The sequence below is a fragment of the Anguilla rostrata genome, chromosome 5 (genome assembly GCF_018555375.3).
Source record: "Anguilla rostrata isolate EN2019 chromosome 5, ASM1855537v3, whole genome shotgun sequence".
Classification (NCBI taxonomy): domain Eukaryota; kingdom Metazoa; phylum Chordata; class Actinopteri; order Anguilliformes; family Anguillidae; genus Anguilla; species Anguilla rostrata.
Genome location: NC_057937.1, coordinates 29908249 through 29920973, shown reverse-complemented (window position 1 = coordinate 29920973; position 12725 = coordinate 29908249). Strand labels below are relative to the sequence as shown.

Below are 12725 nucleotides of genomic sequence, written 5' to 3'. Positions count from 1 at the left end.
TACTATGGTAGATACAATTCCAAATAATTGATACTCAGGGTATTTAGAAACTAAAATTTTGTCATGTTTTCAGATTCTAAATTCGCTTAAGCTATTGCAAGTCATTCCAACCACCTGCCTAATGTTCATCGCACCACGAATGTTAATGACGGTATCAACATAAACTGCTCGGGGAAAAATGTTATATATATATAAATTATATATTGAGTTTCCAATTACGCTTTTTATGAGCATCCCCATTTAGTTGAATGGTAGAGCCTCCCCCACCCTACAGTAATGCGGAACTCATCGCAGATGATGTTTCGGCGATGGAGTGGAGGCTTCATATGTTGTTAGCGAGCCAGCTTGCTTTGCTAGTAAAGTAGCTAACCATCCAGAAAGATAACTCGACATCAAAGACGCTACCGATCTCATCAGCAAAGTGTCCACGGTAAAAAATTAAAAAAAAAAAAAAAAGACGGCGCCTGAATTGAGCTGGTCGACTTTAAACGTTGCCAGCTAGCAAACTAGCTAATATTATTATCTAGGCTCTCCCTAGCTATTATTGAGGCTAAGCCACCTAGCCAGCGATCTAGCATCTTCCGATCCAGGTAAGGGAATGACGCTTTAACATTTCGCTGTAATGTCAAGTTATAACTTTGGCAGCTGACTATTTACGTTAAATTCGCTTGCTAACTCTGTTCTGTTGATATGTAGCTAGCCAGCTAATGAAATATCAAGATGGTTGCAGTAGTTATGTTGATTTATGTAGAAACAAGCACAAGGAAATTGCTATAGCCTACGGAGATGGATGTGCATATTTCCGACAAGCTTGCTAATGAACTGAAAAGAAAAACTGGGGAAATTGATTTATATTTCCGTATGTAACGTTAGCTAAACAATGTAAACAGCCACGCCAGCTTGTCGTTTTGGAATTGGTTTCGGTTGACGTTGGGTATCTTTAGTAGTAGTAGCGAGCTAGTAGTAAGCTATATTAACGTGCAGCAGTAGCGCCATTTAGCTAGCTACCAGAACGTTAACAACTCTAGCGAGCTAACGTGGATGTGGACATCGTGAGTATAGTCTAGGCAGGTCACCATAGCTAACCAGCTTTGGCTGACATCGGTGTATGGTTAAGTACTGACAGGTGGAGCTAGTTTAACACAGGCGGCATGTTAATGGCACCGAGTTAGCCATAGTAGCTATCATTTTTCTAAACATACAGTAGCTAGCTTCTCGATTGTTACTCTAGTCTATGTTTATTGCAGGTAGCAAGCTTTTTGGACCTCTAGGATGCTACACAATAGCAAGGGCGTTCTGTCCTGAAATCGTTTGGTTGATAGTCTAAGGTGAAAAAACGAGCACTCGCTTTCACCAGAATTACGTTTTGGTGGTTAATCTGTTTGAAAATGTAGCTAGCTAATTTGGCTGCTAGCTACCATCTCCTATCTGAGTTCATCAGTGCCTAGCTAGCTAACCTTAGGAACATGCGTTGCAAACGGAAAATCAGACGCATGGCAAGGAATGCTAACATTTGAAAAACAAACGTAATTTGGTGCCATTCATAATTTCATTCGTTTACCCGTATTTTTACAAATGTGTTTTAATGAATCAATAAACTAGCTCGCTTGCTGACGTCGGTCAGCGCTGGCTATGTAATCCGATTTCACACTGACTGAGAGGAGGTAGCTAGTCTGGGTGTTCGCAGTCAGCTAGCTAACCTGTTTCGTAACATTGGACAAAGTGAGGGCTGACCCTGCAGTAGGCTACCACTTCGGAATTTGACAATATTCTATTGTCTATGCGGCTAGCTTGTTAGCCACAACAACATATTGTCAAATTGCACGTAACGTAAATCGACTAAACGAACTAGTATGGATTTCTTAACCTCACACCTGAAGCGTGGTTTGTGACGATGGTATCGTTCGTGTTCGTGCTTCTAACACGGACGTCTGGTAGAATCGCATACTCATCTTCACATCATCTAGTACGGAGTTGTTTTATCGTATCGATGACTCGAGGTGCAATTGACTAATGGAACTAAAGACTCGTGTCCTTTAATTACGAGTTCCGTGGACATTTTGGTGGGGAAAACTATACGCTGTGGTTAACGTTAGGCCCGCTGTCCAACAGAGATGGTCTACAGGACTGCACATCTCTATGATGATTGCATACCCAGTGTAAGTATCTGGTCTTAATATGCTATCATCGAACACCTATAGTAGTACCTAAATAAAGGTTTGCTGAACGGTACCCACGTACTACTAGTTGACGTAAAAGACGATGTTATGTTTTGAAATGGTTAGCCAACGTTATGTGTGCGTGTGTGTGTTTTGGAATAAAACACAGCTCGCATATGCAACCTTATATTTTTGGTGCTGTAGTATCTTTACGCGTTTTGCTTGCCTGTTTGAACATTAGGTTAATATCTGAAGAGGCGTACGGAAGAGGATTAGGACCAAAATGTTTTATTTATTTTTTTAAATCAGGCATGCACTGCTCTGATACAGATCAGGGATAGGAACTGCAATGTGTTTAGGGCTCAGACGCAATGAGCCTATGCCTTATTGATCTGGCACAGCCCTCTCCTGGGCTGGATACACTAATGAAAGCCTCTGAAAACAATTAAAAATAGACTAAATGTGCGTGGCCTGTTTGTTAGATGGGTTCTAGGTTTTTCTCTCCGGTGCTTAAGTGATCCTAGATAATAAGGGGTAATTGGAGATAGCAATTGTGAGTGTTTGACCGGATATAGGCGGTAGGCTATTGACGTCAATAGAAGCCAGTATATTTGCTAGTGTGTGTTGATGCATTCCCTTATTAAAATGAGTTTCCATTGTAAAATCTGAATGGGGCACGAGTTCATTAACTTGAATTGGAAGTAATTTCCTGGTCTGTAAATGACAAGTGGAAGAGGTAGATCAGATTGAACCCACTTCGTTTTAAGGATGTTTAGTTTGGTAAGATACAAACCGCTTTATTAGAAAATGAGACTTGAGAGCAGAAATTTGGAAAGCTTTGAGAAATAGTCTATATAGTGTTTCCACCAACAACACGCCGTCTTCAAACTGAACTTCATCCTTAAAAGCACAGAACATGTGACAAGTTCACAGAGATGTATATAGCTGATATATCAGTGTTGTCATTAATTGGACCACTAGTTCCTACACATACTCATTTGTTGTAAAGGGAAAAAGTGGATCATGCAATAGACTAAAGCATGTATAAGATTGATTTTTATTGCGAAAGGGTTTATACCAAATGCTTTTGAACCTGAGGTGTTTAAAAAAAAAAAAAAAAAAAAAAAAAATGACTGAAATTTTAAAAGCCATTATTATTGGTTGAGTTTGCCATTTTAAATTTATTGTGGCTGAAATGTAGCATTTTAAAAGAAACTCATACAGGAATTCACTCATCTTTTTACAGTGTTTGTCAATCTTGAAGAAATAGGCTACTATGCATCCTTCATTTTTATATTGCACAAGTATTTGGTGCTGCACTTCCATGAATGCAAGCACAGAAGTCGACTGGAATATGCACTGAGCATACTGTCTTCCTTTTTTTAAGCCGTTTTGATATTTCTGGTTTCAAATGTAGGAAAACAATGATGTATTAGATGTACAGGTTGATTGCATTGCTCAGGTCTTCTGCAATAGTTTTACAGCCCAATGTGAGTTAATGTTAAACATGCCATTTCTGAACCAAATTCCTTATACCTGGCAAATTAAAAGATTGCTTAACGAAAGCCTGCACTATTTAGGCTGTTTTTTTTTCATTGACAAATTTACCTACCTAGGTGATATGTACCTAAACTGTGTTACATAGTTGGTTAGAAGTTGCCCTGTAATACTCTTCAGTAGAGTACAGTCTTGTATAACACAATCTGATGTCTTTTTTCTGATGTGTTCTGTGAAGTAGGCCTACTTAGGTTAAATAGATTTGACATACAAACAATGCAAACTGTAAACGTGTTGCTAGCCTTCAGTCCTACTAGAGGATTTTACTACAAGGAAATACATGAGAATGAGACAGCGTTCCTAAAAATAGGCCTACTTCAGTGTAAAACTTTTTCAAATCTATATTTATGAAAAATATTAGAATCATTTTAATGTGTTTTGGATCAGTTATTGTTACATAGGCTTGAAAACTATGGAATTATCCCTGCAGTAATTTTGTCGGCACATTTTATGCTCATTGTGCTGTTTTTTTCTTGCATCTGGAAATTTGTAAGTCCTGAATCACTATTGGGATGTTAAAATTAAGTTAAAATGAAAGTGAATAGTTTTTGTTTACTGCAGTCGTGAGGTAACACTCAGTTTTGTTTCTGTAAGCTTAGTTTCATTTGGTTTTAAGGATCATTAGAAATATCAATTGTGTTTGAATATTTTTGTGTCAGTTCAATGGATTTTTAATTTTGTCGAATGAAATGAATACATTTCAAAGTGAATTCAATACTTTGTTGGTAAAAAAATAATTCTTTTTATAACAGCTTGTGTTAATAGTCCTTCATACTAAATTACATTGTTACCTATGCAATAAAAATATATTACTTCCTGTTTAGTAATTTTCGGGCTTCATACTTGTCTAGTAATTAACACAAAGCAAAATATATCAGTAGGATAAACTGCAACATTATAAAATTAATGCAGATGTGCATTTTTCCTGATGTAAAAGAAATTCAGAACTATTGAGCTCATTCTGTAAATTCAATATTGTTGAAAATTGCATTAATTTTCTGACATACAACACTCTTAAATTATATAAAGTCCTTAATTTTGTATGCTGATGTACTCAAAGTTAAATTTAATCAAATCAAGTTAATTCTGTTACTACTAGAACTCCATTGCCATTCTGCACCTAATTTGTTAATTGTACTTAAGTTAAATGGCGAAGGGCTTTTGAGGTTTTCAGATTAAAGTAGTTGCACTGCTGCGCATCACACAGGCTGCAGTGATGGTCCATTTGCACATGGAGAACAGCCCCCCATGTGCAGGGGTGCCTGCTGATTGGCAGTTTAGTGGTAAGCCATCTGTCTGTTTTATTTAGAGGTTCCATTTCAGCCTGGAATATAGGCTTGTCTGCACCTGCAGTTTATGCATTTATGTAACTCCCTGCCTGCGATTGCATACATTCTGCAGTTGAATGAACCAGTACCATGATTTAGCCTTTGACCTGCATGTTACACTCGGATTTTACCGGACTGCTTAAGTTCTGTACACTTATGTAGATTTCCACTGCAGCTGTCGGTGATTTCTTTGATCTGTATTGCATTTTGTTATTCACCACTCAAAATTCTGCTGTTTTGTCAGCTGCTGCTGCAGAGGGATTTGAATATTTAATTTGACTTTGTGACGCTGCATCATTTATTTATACGGCTTGAATTATTAAATCGAAGCAGGGCTGGACAGAAGGTAGAATGTTTCTTACTCATGGACTGGTTGAGTGCCATTTTTCTCCATGATGCAGGCTTCATCGATCTACACCTGTCTGGAGTTTCATTTTGCACTCTGTGTATTTACCTTCAACGTAATTCTTGAGTGGTTTGTATCCAGGAAGCTTTGGCCTATGTTTATTTTTCATTTTCTTCCCAGTTTGGAATCGCTTATTGTGCCTTTACCGCTATTTTGCGTGCACTCTCGAACCCGTAGCGCAGGGGTGTCAAATCCTTTCCGAAAAGGGCCAGTGTGGGTACAGGTTTTCATTTTAACCCAGCACTAAGACGCCTGATTCTACTTATCATAGTCTTAAGTGAATACCGTGAACATTTAATTAGTTGAATCAAGTGTCATCGTGCTGGGCTAAAACAAAAACCTGCACCCACCCTCACCGGCCCTTCTGGATAAGATTGGACACCCCTGCCGTAGCGTCTGTGGCTGAGGTGTGTGCACTCCTGCAGTGCAGTCAGCAGTGACTGCTTTACACCTTACGGTTCACACAGTATTACAGGGGAGTAGCCCGGATCAGGGGAAATCTCACAGGTGTTAACCGGTAGTCTGTTGGGGGCCAGATGTAGAGATACCAAATGCTTGAACCTGCAGCTTTAGATCCCGGCCTGCACTGGTGGTGAGGACGGTCTGTACAGACTGCACCACTTCAGGGCTCGTGTTTGAATCTGGGGGGAGAGGTTGTGGGGGCTGTTGTTTATTCACACAGCATGGAAATTGTAGAGCTGATATTGATACAGAGACAATTATAAGACATTTATCTGGCGATGCCGATGCCTTCCTGTTTTACATTACAGCACAAATGCAAAGTGCAACCAAGTTCCCACATTCGTAGAAGAAATAGATGAGTGCAGATATGAACTTATGGAGGAAAAATGCAACACAGCACTTTTGTATATATAACAAAATATTTCAGCATGCTATGTTTATTATTAAACTGTGAGCATGAGGCTAGAGAGCTAAGGCTTCTCTGTATAGCTTTGCCTGTGAGATTAGCAGTTAAAAATGATACATTGAAAAAATGAATAAAATGGGTTCAGGGGACTATGATTATGCTACATTTTGAGGATGTCACATTTCCTTAATTTACTGCATGATTGCTGCATCAGATATATTGCCTCTCTGGTGCATGTATGTTGTGTCATATCGGGCCTTCACAATCTTAACATCGGGCTGATTCTGACAAGTTTGTTTTGAGTTATTTTTGGGTAATACTGATACGATGCAGTGCCACTGCCAAGATTAAAGAGCACTGAAGGGTGTGTCACATCTCCCACACAATATAGCCTACTTTTTGTGTTTAGCACGTAACCTTGGGCCTCATTCATACGATGAAGCGGATTAGCTCAAAGATAACGCATAAAATTTCCGACCCCCTTTGCCGTTTTGCGCATGGTTTCCTCCCGTATGGCTTGCTGACCTCGTTTATAGGAGGGCCAGTGTGTTGATGCACAGGTGACCTTATAAACCCACATGCCTATGAACATGGTCATATTTGCGTAATTGTTCTGTTTCACCTCAGTCAACATACACACCCGTGATTTAAACAGGCTATCAAATGAGTCACAAGGGGGTAGGCTGGGGGCTCCAGTTCAGATACGATCCTTTACCGAAGTCAAAGATGTGACACATCTTGAAACCAAATATTTCTTCCACTTATTTGCTGCAAATGTTGATATGTTTTAAAACAATGTGATTTTTCCCAATTTGGAGTTTGCAGTTTGTGTGATTTTCGCTGCTGTCTCTGTCAGTTTGGTAGAGGGCAGACAAGCGCATGTTCTCTGGAATCCGTGATGTCAGTCCTTGCTGCTTTTCTCCCTGCAGTCCAGCGGTCAAACAGACCTTGAGTCGGAAGGGGACATGAATGTGTAGCTTGTGCAGACTGGGCACCATTTTGAGCAGTGGGGATCCCTGGTGAATGATGAGAAAAGGATATCTTGCTGACCAAAATGCCTTCCTTCCCCCCCCGGCCAATGCTATGGCCAGTTACACACTGCCTTGAGGGGTTGTTGGTGTCAGATTGGATCGTGACCCCCATGGAAAAGCGACTCTGGGGTCAATTTTTCTATTATAGAAAAGTGACCCCACTGATTCCATGTATTTATTCAATTTCATATCCTACAATGGTTTAATATAAACAATTTTCTGTGCTATGGAATGCTGGTAACAATGCATGGGTGATTTTTCTATACTTTCTATAGCTCGGTCCCAAAAACCTACATTACAATACATGAAAATTGACCTTATACCAAAATAAATATATGACTGCTGGACATTTTCCTAGCACAATACAAGGGCCATGTTACTATGCTATAGAAAATAAACACCATACTTCAATTTATACATGACCGTGCATGTAGGCTACATAATTGTTTTTTTTTTGGGGGGGGGGTACACCCCCCATGGGGTCAGATTTTTATATGACAGGATCCAGATTTGGTATCAGACCTTGCGGGCCATACACACATTTGAACAGTGCCATGACAGGATGAACCGTCCAGCAGCCCATGCAATTTGTAGTGTTTTAAGTACACCTGGAGAAACTGCAACATGCCCTCTTGAACAGGAACTAAAACACAACTTGATCAGTTACCCATTTGCATCCTAGTAGCGAGCTGACTCTCCAAATGGTCTCACCATAAACCACCAGGCCGTTCAACTGTCACAAGATGGCATCATTAACCAGTGGGTAGTTCGGTAAGCTTACAGCTAGGAATAACACTAATTTTATCAAAGGTGGCTCTGTCCAGTGGTGGTGCTCTGTACAGTGATGATTTATGAGAATGGTCAGCTGGGAAGTAATCACCGCACACAATTTTATCTAATCAGGGAAGTCATAAGAGGAAACTGCTGGTACGCTTTGGGGTCATATACCTTCGCCGATGTCATTCCAGACTCTTGAGTGTTTGTTAATTTGATATCCTATCACTGGCAATCAACTGCTGAAAGGGAGATGCTCTTTGCATTGTAGTGTTTTGGCTGAAGTGAAACAACATAATCTTTTTGCATTATAACAAAGAAGACACATTACTACACACTACATGTGTGTTTTCTCAGTGTTTTCTCAACGTCCATGTTTTCTCAGTGTGAAATGAATAGTTTCTTTCCTTATGTCTTCTAGAATTGAAAGCATTTGTCATTCCTTAGATTTTCATGCTTCATGCAGTGTATTTCAAAATTTGTAATGGAAAACAAATATCATGTTTTCTTTTTTTAATCTTCTTGGAATATTGATGATTCAGGTGAAAAAAGGAAAATGTTCAGTTACTTTGTTTTGAAGCTTGTGTTAGCCTGTTCTGAAGCAATTTGTTTTGTGTGCGTCTGATGAAGTGAAGTTACGTAATTGCAGATTGTTGGACTGTTTATCCATCACCATAATCCACACTAAATAGATTATCAGAGTGCTTAAGAGCATTTTCTCGAGGCCTTTAAAGTCATACCTTCTTTAGGCATTGCATTTTCCCACGCGATGAAACTCCATCGACATGTTTAATAATCCAAAGGTAACTACAATGATTAAGTTTAATGTTTAATTTGAAATCTTAAAGGTGCAGTGTGTAGAATTCAGTGGCATCTAGGGGAATGGACTTGGCAGAAATGGAATATAATATTCATAAGTATGTTTTAATTAGTGTATAATCCCATGAAAATAAGAATTGTTGTGTTTTCGTTACCTTAGAATGAGCCCTTTATGTCTACATCGGGAGCGGGTCCTCTTCCACGGAGGCCGCCATGTTGCACCACCATGTTTCTACAGTAGCCCAAAACGGTCAAATGGCTCTAGAGAGGGCCTTTCGCATTTTTTTTCTTTGCATTTTTAATTTTGATGCACCGGTTGGAAGACGAAGAAGAAGAAAGAAGAGACTGAGTGGTCATATATTGTCTTGGACAATCCGTTTGTGAAATATACACGCATTTGTGATGCCTGGGTACTTTCCAAAATAGCTGTGCGTAATACCACACGTGTATTTTACGGCGTTGCCGCCCTTTTTAGTACAGTCTGGCTTGATTGACAATCCATTTACTCAGTAGGTGAGAGTATAAGCTTTCTAACGATATATAACATGTCTAATTTTGCTTTTGGAATAGCATTTTATTGGTCAGTGTAATCGAAAGTTTTGTTATCATCGCTTCACTTCCGCATTCACTCTGTGGTAGCAGTAAAAGATGCTGCACCTAACGAAACGTTGTCAACGATTTTTCGTAATTTCTTGGAAAATACTATTATTATTGAGGACATCTGGGCATAGCTAAGCCATATGTTTGCTGATAGACCTAGCTGACACCATTTTCTGGTGTAAGACAGAAGCGGATAGAAATATATCATTGATTTACTGTCTCTGTCTCTATCTATTGAAAACAGATAAGATTTCATCATTGCTATGTAAGTATTACTGCTCAAAATATTTTGGTTATATACATTATTTTTGAAATTGAGTGTCTTTAAATAGGTTAGTGGTATTTTATAATGAGGATCTTTCACACTGTAATGTAGCCTAAGCGTTAGTAGTATAGTAGTTTTTGTGACACATCATGTCTTTCTATGATTTAACATGCAGGGGGGGGTATTCAGTTGGTTGCAATCTGCAACCTCACCGCTAGATGCCACTAAATCTTACACACTGTACCTTTAAGCAGCACCTTTTTTTGTTTTTTCCCTAATGGCTATAAAATAGACTGATACACTAGTTTGATTTAGTCCCAGATAACATAACTGTACAAATGTGCAGATTCTGGTATCATTCAGGACATACATTGGTGGTGGAGATATTGACAGCACAGACGTTGCTGCTGCACTGGGCCCTGTGCTCTGCGTGGGCCGGTAATCCTCCCATGGATAATTAGCCCTACATGGAAAAAAAAGTCTGTTCATTCATAGGCCCTTGCATTTCAGACACTTGTTAAACATCGGGAAAAACATGCTAATTTCCTTGGTGCTATCTGTTTTATATATATCGTTCAATGAGAAAACGCATCTCGACCATGGTTATTGCACTTTCTTAGTACAAAAGTCTGCGATCATGACAAGCCTATATGCCAATTCTACAAAAAACGTATTGTTTAAACTATTGAATTAAATTATGGTCATTTCTTTGGTACTGTTATTTTCTGATCAGCAAAGATTGCTGAGAATTATGTCTGTGTATACCATTGTCCAGTGTCAAGTGTCTCTTTTTCATAACTGTGAAATTTTAAGGTCAGTGAGCTAGCTGAGGATGAGAGCAAAGAGGATTCCTAGCTACAACTAAGCATATCAAAATGCCTTATAAATACAAAAAGTGGAACTTTGAAGAGAAAAAATGGACCAGGAAAGAACGGTAGCCAAGTTGCCAGAGTTGGATGGCTTTTTAATGAAGCAGTCGCCAATTCCGCAACTCAACCATGTCAAAAGGTCTGCTTGACCACTACAGTAGGGATATTTCAACAACCATACCTGCTGAATTGCTGCCATTCAGGACATGTTTTAAGATTGAGATTGCTGAACATGAACCTGTCTTTTAACTTGTGAAAAATGCTTATTGTGGAACTTCATCTGGCAAACTTTGGTGAGGTGTGTTGGCTGCTGCGGTTGTTTATGACATTGCCTCTCACAGTCACAACAGCAGAGCTCCCTTGTAATTAATGAATCACTTTTTAAATTTAAATTAATCAAGAACTACCTGAGGAGCAGCATCTGGAGGAGAGACTGAATAGACTGGCTATTGGCTACTTTCTGTCAAGATCATCAGTTCTTGCTAGCCGATTTTGCAGGAGATTGTTGATTGTTTTGTCAATGTAGGCTCATCAGATGACCTTCAAATGAGTGCTTTACAAGGGGATTGGTGTTGGGTGTCTGATGGTGCCAGCCTGAATTTGGCCTCAGCTATTTGTCTCAACAATTGATTTGCATAGCCAAGCAGCAGTGAACCATGATCATAAAATTTAATGTAAGGGTAACTGTAACTTGAATTTTTCAGCATCCGCTGAGCTACTCACCAGAAATTATGTTATAAATTGGGGAACGTGTGTTGCACAGCTCACTCCCTGTTAGCCGTTAGCTTTGTTAGCCAAATTACATTGATTTTACATTGGGGTTGAGAATCACCACCTGACAGCTGTATAACAAAGACACTATTAATAAAGTAAATTTAAATAAACACTTTTTTCATATGTACGTTTTCTTGCATAGATGCATATTTTGTAATCAAACGTGCCAATATAGCCAAAAGTGTTTGTGTGTGTCTGAGGGTGAGAGGGGGCCCGTAATAACTAGCTTTCACCACTGACATTCATTCCGTCTAGTCTCGCACACCGTGTGTCCTGCCACTGAGTGTGTGCGAGTCTCTACCTTTTCGAAGAGTGGGCAAATGCAAATGTAGCTGAACTATAACTTTGAATGGCAGTCCCTTATGCTGTCGGTCGGCATTATAATTCGGACAAACCTAGCTATGCTAAAATATCTTTATAATGATGCTAGCATTGATCAAAATTATAACATAACGCTATTATCTTGGTAATCTCACTAATAATTATACCTGCAGTACATGATTATAATTTACTGTTACCGCATCATCAAAATATCTTACTATGCCTTTCTCATCTAAGATGGGATATTTGAGTAAGCTTAATATATACCTATAAATATAATTTCAAAAATATTTATAGGATTAATGGTCTTACAGATATATCTGCTATCTGTTTGGCTATAGCAGCCATTTGAATTATCTACAAAGTCCCGTAATTAACTTAATATGTGCCATATGTTATACTCACTGGTGCAGTAGTTAATGAAAAGACGTTCTTTTTTTAAAGTAGAGAGGTCATGTGTTTTGTATGGGTGCAGTGTGCCCTACTCTCTGGAACTGCATGCGGACCCTGCTGCACCCCACAGACTGGCCCATAATAGATTGTAGAATCACCCTGTGAAGGTGGATTTCGGGCATCAGGATCTTCTCGGCCTCATTGCAGAGAAACTGTTTCTGGTCTTTTGGGTGCCTGCAATTTGCCTGTGCCAGCTGCGGAAGTAGAGCAGTGTCCCTGCACAGTGGCTGGATTAACAAAGTGGGAATGAAGGGAAGAATTTATCATTTGGCATGAATGTTTGGAAAAACACCCTCTTTACACAGTTTTTAACTAGCATTCAATGACCATTTTCCTCAAAGCTGGAGAGGAAAAGACAGGCAGACTGGTGACTGACATTAGTGTGCCATGTACATTTGGTGCTGTCCCTCTGTTGCAAATTATTTATTTCCAGCCAAGCTTTCTAATGAGATATTTTCTTTTATATTACATTACATTACAGACATTTGGCAGACGCTCTTA

The 12725-nt window shown here is 39.2% G+C and overlaps 1 protein-coding gene across 17 annotated transcripts in view; it reads left to right on the top strand.

Annotated features, from left to right (window-relative positions):
- The first annotated feature begins 261 nt into the window (after nt 1-261).
- madd (MAP-kinase activating death domain) overlaps nt 262-12725 on the top strand; it is a 105458-nt gene continuing 92994 nt past the window's right edge. For 12 of the 17 annotated variants that reach the window (XM_064335746.1, XM_064335745.1, XM_064335744.1 and 9 more), the window contains exon 1: nt 263-590. The gene's annotated coding sequence lies outside the window, so the exon portion shown is untranslated. Of the gene's footprint in view, nt 591-1432; nt 2160-12725 lie in introns of those variants that run through there. The other 5 variants (XM_064335749.1, XM_064335748.1, XM_064335739.1 and 2 more) reach the window with 3 other exon arrangements.